Source organism: Schistocerca serialis, chromosome 11, assembly GCF_023864345.2.
Source record: "Schistocerca serialis cubense isolate TAMUIC-IGC-003099 chromosome 11, iqSchSeri2.2, whole genome shotgun sequence".
Taxonomy (NCBI): Eukaryota; Metazoa; Arthropoda; class Insecta; order Orthoptera; family Acrididae; genus Schistocerca; species Schistocerca serialis.
The window spans coordinates 24,873,003-24,897,932 of NC_064648.1; positions in this window are offsets into that span (position 1 = coordinate 24,873,003).

Below are 24,930 nucleotides of genomic sequence, written 5' to 3' on the forward strand. Positions count from 1 at the left end.
TGACACTCTAACTTTCTATGATTTGAACCTCTCCTGTGAGTCTAGTTTTAGATTCCGATGCTTCACTTCAGGTTTACTGTATCCCTTGGACCTTCTTATTGACGATGAAACACAGAAATTGCATCCGAATTTAATACAAAATGCACAATGGCGACTTAAGTACAAGGGGACTGACACTCTCACTTTCTATGATTTGAACCTATCCTGTGAGTCCAGTTTTAGATTCCGATGCTTCACTTCAGGTTTACTGTATCCCTTGGACCTTCTTATTGACGATGAAACACAGAAATTGCATCGGAATTTAATACAAATGGCACAATGCCGATTTAAGTACAAGGGCACTGACACTCTCACTTTCCATGAATCGAACTTCTCCTGTGAGGTCAGATTTAGATTCCGATGCTTCACTTCAGGTTTACTGTATACCTTGCACCTTCTTATTGACAATGAAACACAGAAATTGCATCGGAATTAAATTCAAATGGCTTAATTCCGACTTAAGTACAAGAGGACTGACACTCTCACTTTCTATGATTTGAACCTCTCCTGTGAGTCCAGTTTTAGATTCCGATGCTTCACTTCAGGTTTACTGTATCCCTTGGACCTTCTAATTGACGATGAAACACAGAGTTTGCATCCGAATTTAATACAAAAGGCACAATGCCGACTTAAGTACAAGAGGACTGACACTCTAACATTCTATGATTTGAACCTCTCCTGCGAGTCCAGTTTTAGATTCCGATGTTTCACTTAAGGTTTACTGTATCCCTTGGACCTTCTTATTGACGATGAAACACAGATATTGCATCCGAATTTAATACAAAAATCAGAATGGCGACTTAAGTACAAGAGGACTGACACTCTAACATTCTATGATTTGAACCTCACCTGCGAGTCCAGTTTTAGATTCCGATGCTTCACTTAAGGTTTACTGTATCCCTTGGACCTTCTTATTGACGATAAAACACAGAAATCGCATCCGAATTTAATACAAATGGCACAATGCCGTCTTAAGTAAAAGATGACTGACACTCTAACATTCTATGATTTGAACCTTTCCTGCGAGTCCAGTTTTAGTTTCCGATGCTTCACTTAAGGTTTACTGTATCCCTTGGACCTTCCTATTGCCGATGAAACACAGAAATTGCATCCGAATTTAATACAAAAGGCACATTAACGACTTAAGTACAAGAGGATCGACACTCTAACTTTCTATGATTTGAATCTCTCCTGTGAGTCCAGTTTTAGATTCCGATGCTTCACTTCAGGTTTACTGTATCCCTTGGACGTTCTTATTGACGATGAAACACAGAAATTGCATCGGAATTAAATTCAAATTCACAGTGCCGACCTAAGTAGAAGACGACTAACACTCTCACTTTCTATGATTTAAACCTCTCCTGTGAGTCCAGTTCAAATTCCGATGCTTCACTTCAGGTTTACTGTATACCTTGCACCTTCTTATTGACGATGAAACACAGAAATTGCATAGGAATTAAATTCAAAATGCACAATGCTGACTTAAGTAAAAGAGGACTGACACTCTCACTTTCTATGATTTGAACCTCTCCTGTGAGTACAGTTTTAGATTCCGATGCTCCACTTAAGGTTTACTGTATCCCTTGAACCTTCTTATTGACAATGAAACACAGAAATAGCATCGGAATTAAATTCAAAAGGCACAATGCCGACTTAAGTACAAGAGGACTGACACTCTAACTTTCTATGATTTGAACCTCTCCTGTGAGACCAGTTCTAGTATCCGATTCTTCACTTCAGGTTTACTGTATCCCTTGGACCTTGTTATTGACGATGAAACACAGAGTTTGCATCCGAATTTAATACAAAAGGCACAATGGCGACTTAAGTACAAGAGGACTGATACTCTCACTTTCTATGATTTGAACCTCTCCTGTGAGTCCAGATTTAGATTCCGATGCTTCACTTCAGGTTTACTGTATCCCTTGGACCTTCTTATTGACGATGAAACTCAGAAATTGCATCCGAAATTAAAACAAAAGTCACAATGGTGACATAAGTACAAGAGGACTGACACTCTCACTTTCTATGATTTGAACCTCTCCTGTGAGTCCAGTTTTAGATTCCGATGCTTCACCTCAGGTTTACTGTATCCCTTGGACCTTCTTATTGACGATGAAACACAGAAATTGCATCCGAATTAAATACGAATGGCACAATGCCGACTTAAGTACAAGTGGACTGACACTCTCACTTTCTGTGATTCAAACTTCTCCTGCGAGTCCAGTTTAAGAATCCGAAGCTTCACTTCAGGTTTACTGTATCCCTTGGACGTTCTTATTGACGATGAAACACAGAAATTGCATCGGAATTAAATTCAAAAGGCACAGTGCCGACCTAAATAGAAGAGGACTAACACTCTCACATTCTATGATTTGAACCTCTCCTGTGAGTCCAGTTTTAGATTCCGATGCTTCGCTTCAAGTTTACTGTATCCCTTGGACCTTCTTATTGACGATGAAACACAGAAATTGCATCAGAATTAAATTCAAAAGGCACAATGCCGACTTAAGTACAAGGGCATTGACACTCTCACTTTCCATGATTCGAAATTCTCCTGTGAGGTCAGATTTAGATTCCGAATCTTCACTTCAGGTTTACTGTTTCCCTTGGACCTTCTTATTGACGATGAAACACAGAGTTTGCATCTGAATTTAATACAAAAGGCACAATGACGACTTAATTACAAGCGGACTGACACTCTAACTTTCTATGATTTGAACCTCTCCTGTGAGTCCAGTTTTAGATTCCGATGCTTCACTTCAGGTTTACTGTATCCCTTGGACGTTCTTATTGACGATGAAACACAGAAATTGCATCGGAATTAAATTCAAAAGGCACAGTGCCGACCTAAGTAGAAGAGGTCTAACACTCTAACTTTCTATGATTTGAACCTCTCCTGTGAGTCTAGTTTTAGATTCCGATGCTTCACTTTAGGTTTACTGTATACCTTGCACCTTCTTATTGACAATGAAACACAGAAATTGCATCGGAATTAAATTAAAAAGGCTTAATTCCGACTTAAGTACAAGAGGACTGACACTCTCACTTTCTATGATTTGAACCTCTCCTGTGAGTCCAGTTTTAGATTCCGATGCTTCACTTCAGGTTTACTGTATCCCTTGGACCTTCTAATTAACGATGGAACACAGAGTTTGCATCCGAATTTAATACAAAAGGTACAAAGCCGACTTAAGTACAAGAGGACTGACACTCTAACATTCTATGATTTGAACCTCTCCTGCGAGTCTAGTTTTAGATTCCGATGCTTCACTTAAGGTTTACTGTATCCCTTGGACCTTCTTATTGAAGTTGAAACACAGATTTTGCATCCGAATTTAATACAAAAATCACAATGGCGACTTAAGTACAAGAGGACTGGCACTCTAACATTCTGTGATTTGAACCTCTCCTGCGAGTCCAGTTTTAGATTCCGATGCTTCACTTAAGGTTTACTGTATCCCTTGGACCTTCTTGTTGACGATAAAACACAGATATCGCATCCGAATTTAATACAAATGGCACAATAACGTCTTAAGTAGAAGAGGACTGACACTCTAACATTCTATGATTTGAACCTCTCCTGGGAGTCCAGTTTTAGATTCCGATGCTTCACTTAAGGTTTACTGTATCCCTTGAACCTTCTTATTGCCGATGAAACACAGAAATTGCATCCGAATTTAATACAAAAGGCACATTACCGACATAAGTACAAGAGGAGTGACACCCTAACTTTCTATGATTTGAATCTCTCCTGTGAGTCCAGTTTTAGATTCCGGTGCTTCACTTCAGGTTTACTGTATCCCTTGGACGTTCTTATTGACGATGAAACACAGAAACTGCATCGGAATTAAATTCAAAAGGCACAGTGCCGACCTAAGTAGAAGACGACTAACACTTTCACTTTCTATGATTTGAACCTCTCCTGTGAGTCCAGTTTTAGATTCCGATGCTTCACTTCAGGTTTACTGTATACCTTGCACCTTCTTATTGACGATGAAACACAGAAATTGCATCGGAATTAAAATCAAAAGGCACAATGCTGACTTAAGTAAAAGAGAACTGACACTCTCACTTTCTATGATTTGAACCACTACTGTGAGTCCAGTTTTAGATTCCGATGCTTTAATTCAGGTTTACTGTATCCCTTGGACCTTCTGATTGACGATGAAACACAGATATTGCATCGGAATTAATTTTAAAACACACAATGCCGACTTAAGTAAAAGAGGACTGACACTCTCACTTTCTATGATTTGAATCTCTCCTGTGAGTCCAGTTTTAGATTCCGATGCTTCACTTAAGGTTTACTGTATCCCTTGGACCTTCTTATTGACGATGAAAAACAGAAATTGCATTCGAAATTACTACAAAAGTCACAATGGTGACTTAAGTACAAGAGGACTGACACTCTCACTTTCTATGATTTGAATCTCTCCTGTGAGTCCAGTTTTAGATTCCGGTGCTTCACGTCAGGTTTAATGTATCCCTTGGACGTTCTTATTGACGATGAAACAGAGAAATTGCATCGGAATTAAATTCAAAAGGCACAGTGCCGACCTAAGTAGAAGACGACTAACACTCTCACTTTCTATGATTTGAACCTCTCCTGTGAGTCCAGTTTCAGATTCCGATGCTTCACTTCAGGTTTACTGTATCCCTTGGACCTTCTTATTGACGATGAAACACAGATAATGCATCGGAATTAAATTTAAAACGCACAATTCCGACTTAAGTAAAAGAGGACTGACACTCTCACTATTTATGATTTGAATCTCTCCTGTGAGTCCAGTTCTAGATTCCGATGCTTCACTTCAGGTTTACTGTATCCCTTGGACCTTCTTATTGACGATGAAACACAGATATTGCATCGGATTTAAATTTAAAACGCATAATGCCGACTTAAGTAAAAGAGGACTGACACTCTCACTTTCTATGATTTGAATCTCTCCTGTGAGTCCAGTTTTAGGTTCCGATGCTTCACTTCTGTTTTACTGTATCCCTTGGACCTTCTTATTGACAATGAAACACAGAAATAGCATCGGAATTAAATTCAAAAGGCACAATGCCGACTTAAGTACAAGAGGACTGACACTCTCACTTTCTATGATTTGAACCTCCCCTGTGAGTCCAGTTTTAGATTCCGATGCTTCACTTCAGGTTTACTGTATCCCTTGGACCTTCTTATTAACGACGAAACACAGAAATTGCATCCGAATTTAATTCAAATGGCACAATTGCGACTTAAGTACAAGAGGACTGACACTCTCACTTTCTATGATTCGAACCTCTCCTGTGAGGTCAGATTTAGAATCCGATGCTTCACTTCAGGTTTACTGTATACCTTGCACCTTCCTATTGACGATGAAACACAGAAATTACATCGGAATTAAATTCAAAAGGCACAATGCCATCTTAAGTACAAGAGGACTGACACTCTCACTTTCTATGATTTGAACCTCTCCTGTGAGTCCAGTTTTAGATTCCGATGCTTCACTTCAGGTTTACTGTATCCGTTGGACCGTCTAATTGACGATGAAACACAGAGTTTGCATCCGAATTTAATACAAAAGGTACAATGCCGACGTAAGTACAAGAGGACTGACACTCTCACTTTCTATGATTTGAACCTCTCCTGTGAGTCCAGTTTTAGATTCCGGTGCTATACTTCAGGTTTACTGTATCCCTTGGACCTTCTTATTGACGATGAAACACAGAAATTGCATCGGAAATAAATTCAAAAGGCACAATGCCGACTTAAGTACAAGAGGACTGACACTCTAACTTTCTATGATTTGAACCTCTCCTGTGAGTCCAGTTTTAGATTCCGATGCTTCACTTCAGGTTTACTGTATCCCTTGGACCTTCTTATTGATGATGAAACACAGAGTTTGCATCCGAATTTAATACAAAAGGCACAATGCCGACTTAAGTACAAGAGGACTGACACTCTAATTTTCTTTGATTTGAACCTCTCCTGTGAGTCCCGTTTTTGATTCCGATGCTTTACTTCAGGTTTACTGTATCCCTTGGACCTTCTGATTGACGATGAAACACAGAAATTGCATCTGAATTTAATACAATAGGCACAATGGCGACTTAAGTACAAGAGGACTGACACTCTCACTTTCTATGATTTGAACCTCTCCTGTGAGTCCAGTTTTAGATTCCGATGCTTCACTTCAGGTTAACTGTTTCCCTTGGACCTTCTTATTGACGATGAAACACAGAAATTGCATCCGAAATTAATACAAAAGTCACAATGGAGACTTAAGTACAAGAGGACTGACACTCTCTCTTTCTATGATTTGAACCTCTCCTGTTAGTCCAGTTTTAGATTCCGATGCTTCACCTCAGGTTTACTGTATCCCTTACACCTTCTTATTGACGATGAAACACAGAAATTGCTTCCGAATTTAATACAAATGGCACAATGCCGACTTAAGTACAAGAGGACTGACACTCTCACTTTCTATGATTCGAACCTCTCCTGTGAGTCCAGTTTTAGATTCCGATGCTTTATGTCAGGTTTACTGTATCCCTTGGACGTTCTTATTGGCGATGAAACACAGAAATTGCATCGGAATTAAATTCAAAAGGCACAGTGCCGACCTAAGTAGAAGAGGACTAACACTCTCACTTTCTATGATTTGAACCTCTCCTGTGAGTCCAGTTTTAGATTCCGATGCTTTACTTCAGGTTTACTGTATACCTTGCAGCTTCTTATTGACGATGAAACACAGAAATTGCATCGGAATTAAATTCAAAAGGCACAATGCCGACTTAAGTACAAGAGGACTGACACTCTCACTTTTTATGATTTGAACCTCTACTGTGAGTCCAGTTTTACATTCCGATGCTTCACTTCAGGTTTACTGTATACCTTGGACCTTCTAATTGACGATGAAACACAGAGTTTGCATCCGAATTTAATACAAATCGTACAATGCCGACTTAAGTACAAGAGGACTGACACTCTAACTTTCTATGATTTGCTCCCCTCCCGTGAGTCCAGTTTTAGATTCCGGTGCTTCACTTCAGGTTTACTGTATCCCTTGGACCTTCTTATTGACGATGAAACACAGATAATGCATCGGAATTAAATTAAAAACGCACAATGCCGACTTAAGTAAAAGAGGACTGACACTCTCACTATCTATGATTTGAATCTCTCCTGTGAGTCCAGTTCTAGATTCCGATACTTCACTTCAGGTTTACTGTATCCGTTGGCCCTTCTTATTGACGATGAAACACAGATATTGCATCGGAATTAAATTCAAAAGGCACAATGCCGACTTTAGTACAAGAGGACTGACACTCTAACCTTTTTATGATTTGAACCTCTCCTGTGAGTCCAGTTTTAGATTCCGATGCTTTACTTCAGGTTTACTGTATCCCTTGGACCTTCTTATTGACGATGAAACACTGAAATTGCATCCGAATTTAATACAAAAGGCACAATGGCAACTTAAGTACAAGAGGACTGACACTCTCACTTTCTATGATTTGAACCTCCCCTGAGAGTCCAGTTTTAGATTCCGATGCTTCACTTCAGGTTTACTGTATCCCTTGGACCATCTTATTGACGATGAAACACAGAAATTGCATCCGAATTAAATTCAAAACGCACAATGCCGATTTAAGTACAAGAGGGCTGACACTCTAACTTTCTATGATTTGCACCTCTCCTGCCAGGTCAGATTTAGATTCCGATGCTTCACTTCAGGTTTACTGTATCCCTTGGACATTCTTATTGACGATGAAACACAGAAATTGCATCGGAATTAAATTCAAATGGCACAATGCCGACTTAAGTACAAGAGAACTGACACTCTAACTTTCTATGATTTGAACCTCTCCTGTGAGTCCAGTTTTAGATTCCGATGCTTCACTTCAGGTTTACTGTATCCCTTGGACCTTCTTATTGACGACGAAACACAGAGTTTGAATCCGAATTTAATCCAAAAGGCACAATGCCGACTTAAGTACAAGAGGACTGACACTCTAACTTTCTATGATTTGAACCTCTCCTGTGAGTCCAGTTTTGGATTCCGATGCTTCACTTCAGGTTTACTGTATCCCTTGGACCTTCTTATTGACGATGAAACACAAAAATTGCATCCAAATTTAATACAAAAGGCACAATGGCGACTTAAGTATAAGAGGACTGACACTCTCACTTTCTATGATTTGAACCTCTCCTGTGAGTCCAGTTTTAGAATCCGATACTTCTCTTCAGGTTTACTGTATCCCTTGGACCTTCTTATTGACAATGAAACACAGAAATAGCATCGGAATTAAATTCAAAAGGCACAATGCCGACCTAAGTACAAGAGGACTGACACTCTAACTTTTTATGATTTGAACCTCTCCTGTGAGTCCAGTTTTAGATTCCGATGCTTTACTTCAGGTTTACTGTATCGCTTGGACCTTCTTATTGACGATGAAACACAGATATTGCATCCGAATTTAATACAAAAATCACAATGGCGACTTAAGTACAAGAGGACTGGCACTCTAACATTCTGTGATTTGAACCTCTCCTGCGAGTCCAGTTTTAGATTCCGATGCTTCACTTAAGGTTTACTGTATCCCTTGGACCTTCTTGTTGACGATAAAACACAGAAATCGCATCCGAATTTAATACAAATGGCACAATAACGTCTTAAGTAGAAGAGGACTGACACTCTAACATTCTATGATTTGAACCTCTCCTGGGAGTCCAGTTTTAGATTCCGATGCTTCACTTAAGGTTTACTGTATCCCTTGGACCTTCTTATTGCCGATGAAACACAGAAATTGCATCCGAATTTAATACAAAAGGCACATTACCGACATAAGTACAAGAGGAGTGACACCCTAACTTTCTATGATTTGAATCTCTCCTGTGAGTCCAGTTTTAGATTCCGGTGCTTCACTTCAGGTTTACTGTATCCCTTGGACGTTCTTATTGACGATGAAACACAGAAATTGCATCGGAATTAAATTCAAAAGGCACAGTGCCGACCTAAGTAGAAGACGACTAACACTTTCACTTTCTATGATTTGAACCTCTCCTGTGAGTCCAGTTTTAGATTCCGATGCTTCACTTCAGGTTTACTGTATACCTTGCACCTTCTTATTGACGATGAAACACAGAAATTGCATCGGAATTAAAATCAAAAGGCACAATGCTGACTTAAGTAAAAGAGGACTGACACTCTCACTTTCTATGATTTGAACCTCTCCTGTGAGTACAGTTTTAGATTCCGATGCTTCACTTCAGATTTACTGTATCCCTTGGACCTTCTTATTGACGATGAAACACAGAAATTGCATCGGAATTAAAATCAAAAGGCACAATGCTGACTTAAGTAAAAGAGGACTGACACTCTCACTTTCTATGATTTGAACCACTACTGTGAGTCCAGTTTTAGATTCCGATGCTTTAATTCAGGTTTACTGTATCCCTTGGACCTTCTGATTGACGATGAAACACAGATATTGCATCGGAATTAATTTTAAAACACACAATGCCGACTTAAGTAAAAGAGGACTGACACTCTCACTTCCTATGATTTGAATCTCTCCTGTGAGTCCAGTTTTAGATTCCGATGCTTCACTTCAGGTTTACTGTATCCCTTGGACCTTCTTATTGACGATGAAACACAGAAATTGCATTCGAAATTACTACAAAAGTCACAATGGTGACTTAAGTACAAGAGGACTGACACTCTCACTTTCTATGATTTGAATCTCTCCTGTGAGTCCAGTTTTTGATTCCGGTGCTTCACGTCAGGTTTAATGTATCCCTTGGACGTTCTTATTGACGATGAAACAGAGAAATTGCATCGGAATTAAATTCAAAAGGCACAGTGCCGACCTAAGTAGAAGACGACTAACACTCTCACTTTCTATGATTTGAACCTCTCCTGTGAGTCCAGTTTCAGATTCCGATGCTACACTTCAGGTTTACTGTATCCCTTGGACCTTCTTATTGACGATGCAACACAGATAATGCATCGGAATTAAATTTAAAACGCACAATTCCGACTTAAGTAAAAGAGGACTGACACTCTCACTATTTATGATTTGAATCTCTCCTGTGAGTCCAGTTCTAGATTCCGATGCTTCACTTCAGGTTTACTGTATCCCTTGGACCTTCTTATTGACGATGAAACACAGATATTGCATCGGATTTAAATTTAAAACGCATAATGCCGACTTAAGTAAAAGAGGACTGACACTCTCACTTTCTATGATTTGAATCTCTCCTGTGAGTCCAGTTTTAGGTTCCGATGCTTCACTTCTGTTTTACTGTATCCCTAGGACCTTCTTATTGACAATGAAACACAGAAATAGCATCGGAATTAAATTCAAAAGGCACAATGCCGACTTAAGTACAAGAGGACTGACACTCTCACTTTCTATGAATTGAACCTCCCCTGTGAGTCCAGTTTTAGATTCCGATGCTTCACTTCAGGTTTACTGTATTCCTTGGACCTTCTTATTGACGACGAAACACAGAAATTGCATCCGAATTTAATTCAAATGGCACAATTGCGACTTAAGTACAAGAGGACTGACACTCTCACTTTCTATGATTGGAACCTCTCCTGTGAGGTCAGATTTAGAATCCGATGCTTCACTTCAGGTTTACTGTATACCTTGCACCTTCCTATTGACGATGAAACACAGAAATTACATCGGAATTAAATTCAAAAGGCACAATGCCATCTTAAGTGCAAGAGGACTGACACTCTCACTTTCTATGATTTGAACCTCTCCTGTGAGTCCAGTTTTAGATTCCGATGCTTCACTTCAGGTTTACTGTATCCGTTGGACCGTCTAATTGACGATGAAACACAGAGATTGCATCCGAATTTAATACAAAAGGTACAATGCCGACGTAAGTACAAGAGGACTGACACTCTAACTTTCTATGATTTGAACCTCTCCTGTGAGTCCAGTTTTAGATTCCGGTGCTACCCTTCAGGTTTCCTGTATCCCTTGGACCTTCTTATTGACGATGAAACACAGAAATTGCATCGGAATTAAATTCAAAAGGCACAATGTCGACTTAAGTACAAGAGGACTGACACTCTAACTTTCTATGATTTGAACCTCTCCTGTGAGTCCAGTTTTAGATTCCGATGCTTCACTTCAGGTTTACTGTATCCCTTGGACCTTCTTATTGACGATGAAACACAGAGTTTGCATCCGAATTTAATACAAAAGGCACAATGCCGACTTAAGTACAAGAGGACTGACACTCTAATTTTCTTTGATTTGAACCTCTCCTGTGAGTCCCGTTTTTGATTCCGATGCTTTACTTCAGGTTTACTGTATCCCTTGGACCTTCTGATTGACGATGAAACACAGAAATTGCATCAGAATTTAATACAAAAGGCACAATGGCGACTTAAGTACAAGAGGACTGACACTCTCACTTTCTATGATTTGAACCTCTCCTGTGAGTCCAGTTTTAGATTCCGATGCTTCACTTCAGGTTAACTGTTTCCCTTGGACCTTCTTATTGACGATGAAACACAGAAATTGCATCCGAAATTAATACAAAAGTCACAATGGAGACTTAAGTACAAGAGGACTGACACTCCCACTTTCTATGATTTGAACCTCTCCTGTTAGTCCAGTTTTAGATTCCGATGCTTCACCTCAGGTTTACTGTATCCCTTGGACCTTCTTATTGACGATGAAACACAGAAATTGCTTCCGAATTTAATACAAATGGCACAATGCCGACTTAAGTACAAGAGGACTGACACTCTCACTTTCTATGATTCGAACCTCTCCTGTGAGTCCAGTTTTAGATTCCGATGCTTCATGTCAGGTTTACTGTATCCCTTGGACGTTCTTATTGGCGATGAAACACAGAAATTGCATCGGAATTAAATTCAAAAGGCACAATGCCGACTTAAGTACAAGAGGACTGACACTCTCACTTTTTATGATTTGAACCTCTACTGTGAGTCCAGTTTTACATTCCGATGCTTCACTTCAGGTTTACTGTATACCTTGGACCTTCTAATTGACGATGAAACACAGAGTTTGCATCCGAATTTAATACAAATCGTACAATGCCGACTTAAGTACAAGAGGACTGACACTCTAACTTTCTATGATTTGCACCCCTCCCATGAGTCCAGTTTTAGATTCCGGTGCTTCACTTCAGGTTTACTGTATCCCTTGGACCTTCTTATTGACGATGAAACACAGATAATGCATCGGAATTAAATTAAAAACGCACAATGCCGACTTAAGTAAAAGAGGACTGACACTCTCACTATCTATGATTTGAATCTCTCCTGTGAGTCCAGTTCTAGATTCCGATACTTCACTTCAGGTTTACTGTATCCGTTGGACCTTCTTATTGACGATGAAACACAGATATTGCATCGGAATTAAATTCAAAAGGCACAATGCCGACTTTAGTACAAGAGGACTGACACTCTAACTTTTTATGATTTGAACCTCTCCTGTGAGTCCAGTTTTAGATTCCGATGCTTTACTTCAGGTTTACTGTATCCCTTGGACCTTCTTATTGACGATGAAACACTGAAATTGCATCCGAATTTAATACAAAAGGCACAATGGCAACTTAAGTACAAGAGGACTGACACTCTCACTTTCTATGATTTGAACCTCCCCTGTGAGTCCAGTTTTAGATTCCGATGCTTCACTTCAGGTTTACTGTATCCCTTGGACCATCTTATTGACGATGAAACACAGAAATTGCATCCGAATTAAATTCAAAACGCACAATGCCGATTTAAGTACAAGAGGGCTGACACTCTAACTTTCTATGATTTGCACCTCTCCTGCCAGGTCAGATTTAGATTCCGATGCTTCACTTCAGGTTTACTGTATCCCTTGGACATTCTTATTGACGATGAAACACAGAAATTGCATCGGAATTAAATTCAAATGGCACAATGCCGACTTAAGTACAAGAGAACTGACACTCTAACTTTCTATGATTTGAACCTCTCCTGTGAGTCCAGTTTTAGATTCCGATGCTTCACTTCAGGTTTACTGTATCCCTTGGACCTTCTTATTGACGACGAAACACAGAGTTCTAATTCGAATTTAATCCAAAAGGCACAATGCCGACTTAAGTACAAGAGGACTGACACTCTAACTTTCTATGATTTGAACCTCTCCTGTGAGTCCAGTTTTGGATTCCGATGCTTCACTTCAGGTTTACTGTATCCCTTGGACCTTCTTATTGACGATGAAACACAGAAATTGCATCCAAATTTAATACAAAAGGCACAATGGCGACTTAAGTATAAGAGGACTGACACTCTCACTTTCTATGATTTGAACCTCTCCTGTGAGTCCAGTTTTAGAATCCGATACTTCTCTTCAGGTTTACTGTATCCCTTGGACCTTCTTATTGACAATGAAACACAGAAATAGCATCGGAATTAAATTCAAAAGGCACAATGCCGACCTAAGTACAAGAGGACTGACACTCTAACTTTTTATGATTTGAACCTCTCCTGTGAGTCCAGTTTTAGATTCCGATGCTTTACTTCAGGTTTACTGTATCGCTTGGACCTTCTTATTGACGATGAAACACAGATATTGCATCCGAATTTAATACAAAAATCACAATGGCGACTTAAGTACAAGAGGACTGGCACTCTAACATTCTGTGATTTGAACCTCTCCTGCGAGTCCAGTTTTAGATTCCGATGCTTCACTTAAGGTTTACTGTATCCCTTGGACCTTCTTGTTGACGATAAAACACAGAAATCGCATCCGAATTTAATACAAATGGCACAATAACGTCTTAAGTAGAAGAGGACTGACACTCTAACATTCTATGATTTGAACCTCTCCTGGGAGTCCAGTTTTAGATTCCGATGCTTCACTTAAGGTTTACTGTATCCCTTGGACCTTCTTATTGACGATGAAACACAGAAATTGCATCGGAATTATAATCAAAAATGCACAATGCTGACTTAAGTAAAAGAGGACTGACACTCTCACTTTCTATGATTTGAACCTCTCCTGTGAGTACAGTTTTAGATTCCGATGCTTCACTTCAGATTTACTGTATCCCTTGGACCTTCTTATTGACGATGAAACACAGAAATTGCATCGGAATTAAAATCAAAAGGCACAATGCTGACTTAAGTAAAAGAGGACTGACACTCTCACTTTCTATGATTTGAACCTCTACTGTGAGTCCAGTTTTAGATTCCGATGCTTTAATTCAGGTTTACTGTATCCCTTGGACCTTCTGATTGACGATGAAACACAGATATTGCATCGGAATTAATTTTAAAACACACAATGCCGACTTAAGTAAAAGAGGACTGACACTCTCACTTTCTATGATTTGAATCTCTCCTGTGAGTCCAGTTTTAGATTCCGATGCTTCACTTCAGGTTTACTGTATCCCTTGGACCTTCTTATTGACGATGAGACACAGAAATTGCATTCGAAATTACTACAAAAGTCACAATGGTGACTTAAGTACAAGAGGACTGACACTCTCACTTTCTATGATTTGAATCTCTCCTGTGAGTCCAGTTTTAGATTCCGGTGCTTCACGTCAGGTTTAATGTATCCCTTGGACGTTCTTATTGACGATGAAACAGAGAAATTGCATCGGAATTAAATTCAAAAGGCACAGTGTCGACCTAAGTAGAAGACGACTAACACTCTCACTTTCTATGATTTGAACCTCTCCTGTGAGTCCAGTTTCAGATTCCGATGCTTCACTTCAGGTTTACTGTATCCCTTGGACCTTCTTATTGACGATGAAACACAGATAATGCATCGGAATTAAATTTAAAACGCACAATTCCGACTTAAGTAAAAGAGGACTGACACTCGCACTATTTATGATTTGAATCTCTCCTGTGAGTCCAGTTCTAGATTCCGATGCTTCACTTCAGGTTTACTGTATCCCTTGGACCTTCTTATTGACGATGAAACACAGATATTGCATCGGATTTAAATTTAAAACGCATAATGCCGACTTAAGTAAAAGAGGACTGACACTCTCACTTTCTATGATTTGAATCTCTCCTGTCAGTCCAGTTTTAGGTTCCGATGCTTCACTTCTGTTTTACTGTATCCCTTGGACCTTCTTATTGACAATGAAACACAGAAATAGCATCGGAATTAAATTCAAAAGGCACAATGCCGACTTAAGTACAAGAGGACTGACACTCTCACTTTCTATGATTTGAACCTCCCCTGTGAGTCCAGTTTTAGATTCCGATGCTTCACTTCAGGTTTACTGTATCCCTTGGACCTTCTTATTGACGACGAAACACAGAAATTGCATCCGAATTTAATTCAAATGGCACAATTGCGACTTAAGTACAAGAGGACTGACACTCTCACTTTCTATGATTCGAACCTCTCCTGTGAGGTCAGATTTAGAATCCGATGCTTCACTTCAGGTTTACTGTATACCTTGCACCTTCCGATTGACGATGAAACTCAGAAATTACATCGGAATTAAATTCAAAAGGCACAATGCCATCTTAAGTACAAGAGGACTGACACTCTCACTTCCTATGATTTGAACCTCTGCTGTGAGTCCAGTTTTAGATTCCGATGCTTCACTTCAGGTTTACTGTATCCGTTGGACCGTCTAATTGACGATGAAACACAGAGTTTGCATCCGAATTTAATACAAAAGGTACAATGCCGACGTTAGTACAAGAGGACTGACACTCTAACTTTCTATGATTTGAACCTCTCCTGTGAGTCCAGTTTTAGATTCCGGTGCTATACTTCAGGTTTACTGTATCCCTTGGACCTTCTTATTGACGATGAAACACAGAAATTGCATCGGAATTAAATTCAAAAGGCACAATGCCGACTTAAGTACAAGAGGACTGACACTCTTACTTTCTATGATTTGAACCTCTCCTGTGAGTCCAGTTTTAGATTCCGATGCTTCACTTCAGGTTTACTGTATCCCTTGGGCCTTCTTATTGACGATGAAACACAGAGTTTGCATCCGAATTTAATACAAAAGGCACAATGCCGACTTAAGTACAAGAGGACTGACACTCTAATTTTCTTTGATTTGAACCTCTCCTGTGTGTCCCGTTTTTGATTCCGATGCTTTACTTCAGGTTTACCGTATCCCTTGGACCTTCTGATTGACGATGAAACACAGAAATTGCATCTGAATTTAATACAAAAGGCACAATGGCGACTTAAGTACAAGAGGACTGACACTCTCACTTTCTATGATTTGAACCTCTCCTGTGAGTCCAGTTTTAGATTCCGATGCTTCACTTCAGGTTAACTGTTTCCCTTGGACCTTCTTATTGACGATGAAACACAGAAATTGCATCCGAAATTAATACAAAAGTCACAATGGAGACTTAAGTACAAGAGGACTGACACTCTCACTTTCTATGATTTGAACCTCTCCTGTTAGTCCAGTTTTAGATTCCGATGCTTCACCTCAGGTTTACTGTATCCCTTGGACCTTCTTATTGACGATGAAACACAGAAATTGCTTCCGAATTTAATACAAATGGCACAATGCCGACTTAAGTACAAGAGGACTGACACTCTCACTTTCTATGATTCGAACCTCTCCTGTGAGTCCAGTTTTAGATTCCGATGCTTCATGTCAGGTTTACTGTATCCCTTGGACGTTCTTATTGGCGATGAAACACAGAAATTGCATCGGAATTAAATTCAAAAGGCACAGTGCCGACCTAAGTAGAAGAGGACTAACACTCTCACTTTCTATGATTTGAACCTCTCCTGTGAGTCCAGTTTTAGATTCCGATGCTTTACTTCAGGTTTACTGTATACCTTGCAGCTTCTTATTGACGATGAAACACAGAAATTGCATCGGAATTAAATTCAAAAGGCACAATGCCGACTTAAGTACAAGAGGACTGACACTCTCACTTTTTATGATTTGAACCTCTACTGTGAGTCCAGTTTTACATTCCGATGCTTCACTTCAGGTTTACTGTATACCGTGGACCTTCTAATTGACGATGAAACACAGAGTTTGCATCCGAATTTAATACAAATCGTACAATGCCGACTTAAGTACAAGAGGACTTACACTCTAACTTTCTATGATTTGCACCCCTCCCGTGAGTCCAGTTTTAGATTCCGGTGCTTCACTTCAGGTTTACTGTATCCCTTGGACCTTCTTATTGACGATGAAACACAGATAATGCATCGGAATTAAATTAAAAACGCACAATGCCGACTTAAGTAAAAGAGGACTGACACTCTCACTATCTATGATTTGAATCTCTCCTGTGAGTCCAGTTCTAGATTCCGATACTTCACTTCAGGTTTACTGTATCCGTTGGACCTTCTTATTGACGATGAAACACAGATATTGCATCGGAATTAAATTCAAAAGGCACAATGCCGACTTTAGTACAAGAGGACTGACACTCTAACTTTTTATGATTTGAACCTCTCCTGTGAGTCCAGTTTTAGATTCCGATGCTTTACTTCAGGTTTACTGTATCCCTTGGACCTTCTTATTGACGATGAAACACTGAAATTGCATCCGAATTTAATACAAAAGGCACAATGGCAACTTAAGTACAAGAGGACTGACACTCTCACTTTCTATGATTTGAACCTCCCCTGTGAGTCCAGTTTTAGATTCCGATGCTTCACTTCAGGTTTACTGTATCCTTTGGACCATCTTATTGACGATGAAACACAGAAATTGCATCCGAATTAAATTCAAAACGCACAATGCCGATTTAAGTACAAGAGGGCTGACACTCTAACTTTCTATAATTTGCACCTCTCCTGCCAGGTCAGATTTAGATTCCGATGCTTCACTTCAGGTTTACGGTATCCCTTGGACATTCTTATTGACGATGAAACACAGAAATTGCATCGGAATTAAATTCAAATGGCACAATGCCGACTTAAGTACAAGAGAACTGACACTCTAACTTTCCATGATTTGAACCTCTCCTGTGAGTCCAGTTTTAGATTCCGATGCTTCACTTCAGGTTTACTGTATCCCTTGGACCTTCTTATTGACGACGAAACACAGAGTTTGAATCCGAATTTAATCCAAAAGGCACAATGCCGACTTAAGTACAAGAGGACTGACACTCTAACATTCTATGATTTGAACCTCTCCTGTGAGTCCAGTTTTGGATTCCGATGCTTCACTTCAGGTTTACTGTATCCCTTGGACCTTCTTATTGACGATGAAACACAAAAATTGCATCCAAATTTAATACAAAAGGCACAATGGCTACTTAAGTATAAGAGGACTGACACTCTAACTTTCTATGATTTGAACCTCTCCTGTGAGTCCACTTTTAGAATCCGATGCTTCTCTTCAGGTTTACTGTATCCCTTGGACCTTCTTATTCACAATGAAACACAGAAATAGCATCGGAATTAAATTCAAAAGGCACAATGCCGACCTAAGTGCAAGAGGACTGACACTCTAACTTTTTATGATTTGAACCTCTCCTGTGAGTCCAGTTTTAGATTCCGATGCTTTACTTCAGGTTTACTGTATCCCCTGGACCTTCTTATTGACGATGAAAACAGAAATTGCATCCGAATATAATACAAAAGGCACAAAGGCGACTTAAGTACCAGAGGACTGACACTCTCACTTTCTATAATTTGAACCTCCCCTGTGAGTCCAGTTTTAGATTCCGATGCTTCACTTCAGGTTTGCTGTATCCCTTGGACCTTCTTATTGACGACGAAACACAGAAATTGCATCCGAATTTAATACAAATGGCACAATTGCGACTTAAGTACAAGAGGACTGACACTCTCACTTTCTACGATTCGAACCTCTCCTGTGAGGTCAGATTTAGATTCCGATGCTTCACTTCAGGTTTACTGTATACCTTGCACCTTCTTATTGACGATGAAACACAGAAATTGCATCGGAATTAAATTCAAAAGGCACAATGCCGTCTTAAGTACAAGAGGACTGACACTCTCACTTTCTATGATTTGAACCACTCCTGTGAGTCAAGTTTTAGTTTCCGATGCTTCACTTCAGGTTTCCTGTATCCCTTGGACCCTCTAATTGACGATGAAACACAGAGTTTGCATCCGAATTTAATACAAAAGGTACAATGCCGAAGTAAGTACAACAGGACTGACACACTAACTTTCTATGATATGAACCTCTCCTGTGAGTCCAGTTTTAGATTCCGAATCTTCACTTCAGGTTTACTGTATCCCTTGGACCTTCTTATTGACGATGAAACAGAGAAATTGCATCCGAATTTAATACCAAAATCACAATGGCGACTTAAGTACAAGAGCAGTGACACTCTCACTTTCTATTACTTGAAAATCTCCTGTGAGGCCAGTTTTAGATTCCGATGCTTCACTTCAGGTTTACTGTATCCCTTGGACCATCTTATTGACGATGAAACACAGAAATTGCATCGGAATTAAATTCAAAACGCACAATGCCGACTTAAGTACAGGAGGGCTGACACTCTTACTTTCTATGATTTGCACCTCTCCTGTGAACCCAGTTTTAGATTCCGATGCTTCACTTCAGGTTTACTGTATCCCTTGGACCTTCTTATTGACTATGAAACACAGAAATTGCATCGGAATTAAATTCAAATGGCACAATGCCGACTTAAGTACAAGAGAACTGACACTCTAACTTTCTATGATTTGAACCTCTCCTGTGAGTCCAGTTTTAGATTCCGATGCTTCACATCAGGTTTACTGTATCCCTTGGACCTTCTTATAGACGACGAAACACAGAGATTGCATCCGAATTTAATACAAAAGGCACAATGCCGACTGAAGTACAAGAGGACTGACACTCTAACTTTCTATGATTTGAACCTCTCCTGTGAGTCCAGTTTTGGATTCCGATGCTTCACTTCAGGTATACTGTATCCCTTGGACCTTCTTATTGACGATGAAACACAGAAATTGCATCCGAATTTAATACAAAAGGCACAATGGCGACTTAAGTGCCAGAGGACTGACACTCTCACTTTCTATGATTCGAACCCCTCCTGTGATGTCAGATTTAGATTCCGATGCTTCACTTCAGGTTTACTGTATACCTTGCACCTTCTTATTGACGACGAAACACAGAAATTGCATCGGAATTGAATCAAAAGGCACAATGCCGTCTTAAGTACAAGAGGACTGACACTCTCACTTTCTATGATTTGAACCACTCCTGTGAGTCAAGTTTTAGTTTCCGATGCTTCACTTCAGGTTTCCTGTATCCCTTGGACCCTCTAATTGAAGATGAAACACAGAGTTTGCATCCGAATTTAATACAAAAGGTACAATGCCGACGTAAGTACAACAGGACTGACACTCTAACTTTCTATGATTTGAACCTCTCTGTAAGTCCAGTTTTAGATTCCGATTCTTCACTTCAGGTTTACTGTATCCCTTGGACCATCTTATTGACGATGAAACCGAGATATTGCATCCGAATATAATACCAAAATCACAATGGCGACTTAAGTACAAGAGGAGTGACACTCTCACTTTGTATGACTTGAACATCTCCAGTGAGTCCAGTTTTAGATTCCGATGCTTCACTTCAGGTTTACTGTATCCCTTGCACCATCTTATTGACGATGAAACACAGACTTGCATCGGAATTAAATTCAAAACGCACAATGCCGACTTAAGTACAAGAGGGCTGACACTCTAACTTTCTATGATTTGAACCTCTCCTGTGAGTCCAGTTTTAGATTCCGATGCTTCACTTCAGGTTTACTGTATCCCTTGGACCTTCTTATTGACGACGAAACACAGAGATTGCATCCGAATTTAATACAAAAGGCACAATGCCGACTGAAGTACAAGAGGACTTACACTCTAACTTTCTATGATTTGGACCTCTCCTGTGAGTCCAGTTTTAGATTCTGATGCTTCACTTCAGGTTTACTGTATCCCTTGGACCTTCTTATTGACGATGAAACACAGAAATTGCATCCGAATTTAATACAAAAGGCACAATGGCGACTTAAGTACAAGAGGACTGTCACTCTCACTTTCTATGATTTGAACCTCTGCTGTGAGTCCAGTTTTAGATTCTGATGCTTCACTTCAGGTTAACTGTATCCCTTGGACCTTCTAATTGACGATGAAACACAGAGTTTGCATCCGTATTTAATACAAAAGGTACAATGCCGACTTAAGTACAAGAGGACTGACACTCTAACTTTCTATGATTTGAACCTCTCCAGTGAGTCCAGTTTTAGATTTCGATGCCTCACTTCAGGTTTACTGTATCCCTTGGACCTTCTTATTGACGATGAAACACAGAAAGTCCATCCGAATTTAATACAAAAATCACAATGGCGACTTAAGTACAAGAGGAGTGACACTCTCACTTTCTATGATTTGAACATCTCCTGTGAGTCCAGTTTCAGATTCCGATGCTTCACTTCAGATTTACTGTATCCCTTGGACCTTCTTATTGACGATGAAACACAGAAATTGCATCGGAATTAAATTCAATTGGCACAATGCCGACTTAAGTACAAGAGGAGTGACACTCTAACTTTCGATGATTTGAACCTCTCCTATGAGTGCAGTTTTAGATTCCGATGCTTCACTTCAGGTTTACTGTATCCCTTGGACCTACTTATTGACGACGAAACACAGAGTTTGCATCCGAATTTAATACAGAAGGCACAATGCCGACTTAAGTACAACAGGACTGACGCTCTAACTTTCTATGATTTGAACCTCTCCTGTGAGTCCAGTTATGGATTCCGATGCTTCACTTCAGCTTTACTGAATCCCTTGGACCTTCATATTGACGATGAAACACAGAAATTGCATCCGAATTTAATACAAAAGGCACAATGGCGACTTAAGTACAAGAGGACTGACACTCTCACTTTCTATGATTTGAACCTCTCCTGTGAGTCCAGTTTTAGATTCCGATGCTTCACTTCTGGTATACTGTATCCCTTGGACCTCCTTATTGACGATGAAACACAGAAATTGTATCCGAATTTAATACAAATGGCACAAAGTCGACTTAAGTATAAGAGGACTGACACTCTCACTTTCTATGATTTGAACCTCTCCTGTGAGTCCAGTTTTAGATTCCGATGCTTCATTTCCGGTTTACTGTATCCCTAGGACCTTCTTATTGACAATGAAACACAGAAAGAGCATAGGAATTAAATTCGAAAGGCATAATGCCGACTTAAGTACAAGAGGCCTGACACTCTAACTTTCTATGATTTGAACCTCTCCTGTGAGTCCAGTTTTAGATTCCGATGCTACACTTCAGGTTTACTGTATCCCTTGGACCATCTTATTGACGATGAAACACAGAAATTGCATCGGAATTAAATTCAAAACGCACAATGCCGACGTAAGTACAAGAGGGCTGACACTCTAACTTTCTATGATTTGCACCTCTCCTGTAAGCCCAGTTTTAGATTCCGATGCTTCACTTCAGGTTTGCTGTTTCACTTGGACCTTCTTATTGACGATGAATGACAGAAATTGCATCGGAATTCAATTCAATTGGCACAATGCCGACTTAAGTACAAGAGGAGTGACACTCTCACTTTCGATGATTTGAACCTCTCCTGTGAGTGCAGTTTTAGATTCCGATGCTTCACTTCAGGTTTACTGTATCCCTTGGACCTACTTATTGACGACGAAACACAGAGTTTGCATCCGAATTTAATACAAAAGGCACAATGCCGACTTAAGTACAACAGGACTGACGCTCTAACTTTCTATGATTTGAACCTCTCCTGTGATTCCAGTTATGGATTCCGATGCTTCACTTCATTTTTACTGTATCCCTTGGACCTTCATATTGACGATGAAACACAGAAATTGCATCCGAATTTAATACAAAAGGCACAATGGCGACTTAAGTACAAGAGGACCGACACTCTCACTTTCTATGATTTGAACCTCTCCTGTGAGTCCAGTTTTAGATTCCGATGCTTCACTTCTGGTATACTGTATCCCTTGGACGTCCTTATTGACGATGAAACACAGAAATTGTATCCGAATTTAATACAAATGGCACAAAGTCGACTTAAGTATAAGAGGACTGACACTCTCACTTTCTATGATTTGAACCTCTCCTGTGAGTCCAGTTTTAGATTCCGATGCTTCACTTCCGGTTTACTGTATCCCTTGGACCTTCTTATTGACAATGAAACACAGAAAGAGCATGGGAATTAAATTCGAAAGGCATAATGCCGACTTAAGTACATGAGGGCTGACACTCTAACTTTCTATGATTTGCACCTCTCCTGTAAGCCCAGTTTTAGATTCCGATGCTTCACTTCAGGTTTACTGTTTCACTTGGACCTTCTTATTGACTATGAAACACAGAAATTGCATCGGAATTAAATTCAAATGGCACAATGCCGACTTAAGTACAAGAGAACTGACACTCTAACTTTCTATGATTTGAACCTCTCCTGTGAGTCCAGTTTTAGATTCCGATGCTTCACTTCAGGTTCACTGTATCCCTTGGACCTTCTTATTGACGACGAAACACAGAAATTGCATCCGAATTTAATACACAAGGCACAATGCCGACTTAAGTACAAGAGGACTGACATTCTAACTTTCTATGATTCGAACCCCTCCTGTGAGTCCAGTTGTAGATTCCGATGCTTCACTTCAGGTTTACTGTATCCCTTGGTCCTTCTTATTGACGATGAAACACAGAAATTGCATCCGAATTTAATACAAATGGCACAATGCCGACTGAAGTACAAGAGCACTGACACTCTCACTTTCCATGATTCGAACTTCTCCTGTGAGGTCAGATTTAGATTCCGATGCTACACTTCAGGTTTACTGTATACCTTGCACCTTCTTATTGACGATGAAACACAGAAATTGCATCGGAATTAAATTCAAAAGGCACAATTCCGACATAAGTACAAGAGGACTGACACTCTCACTTTCTATGATTTGAGCCTCTGCTGTGAGTTCAGTTTTAGATTCTGATGCTTCACTTCAGGTTTACTGTATCCCTTGGACCTTCTAATTGACGATGAAACACAGAGTTTGCATCCGTATTTAATACAAAAGGTACAATGCCGACATAAGTACAAGAGGACTGACACTCTCACTTTCTATGATTTGAGCCTCTGCTGTGAGTCCAGTTTTAGATTCTGATGCTTCACTTCAGGTTTACTGTATCCCTTGGACCTTCTTATTGACAATGAAACACAGAAAGAGCATGGGAATTAAATTCGAAAGGCATAATGCCGACTTAAGTACAAGAGGAGTGACACTCTAACTTTCTATGATTTGAACCTCTCCTGTGAGTCCAGTTTTAGATTCCGATGCTACACTTCAGGTTTACTGTATCCCTTGGACCTTCTTATTGACGATGAAGCACAGAAATTGCATCCGAATTTAATACACAAGACACAATGGCGACTTAAGTACAAGAGGACTGACACTCTCACTTTCTATGATTTGAACATCTCCTGTGAGTCCAGTTTCAGATTCCGATGCTTCACTTCAGGTTTACTGTATCCCTTGGACGTTCTTATTGACGATGAAACACAGAAATTGCATCGGAATTAAATTCAAAAAGCACAGTGCCGACCTAAGTAGAAGACGACTAACACTCTCACTTTCTATGATTTGAACCTATCCTGTGAGTCCAGTTTTAGATTCCGATGCTTCACTTCAGGTTTACTGTATCCCTTGGACCTTCTTATTGACGATGAAACACAGAAATTGCATCCGAATTTAATACAAATGGCACAATGCCGACTTAAGTACAATAGGACTGACACTCTCACTTTCTATGATTTGAACCTCTCCTGTGAAGTCAGTTTTAGATTCCGATGCTTCACTTCAGGTTCACTGTATCCCTTGGACCTACTTATTGACGATGAAACACAGATATTGCATCGGAATTAAATTTAA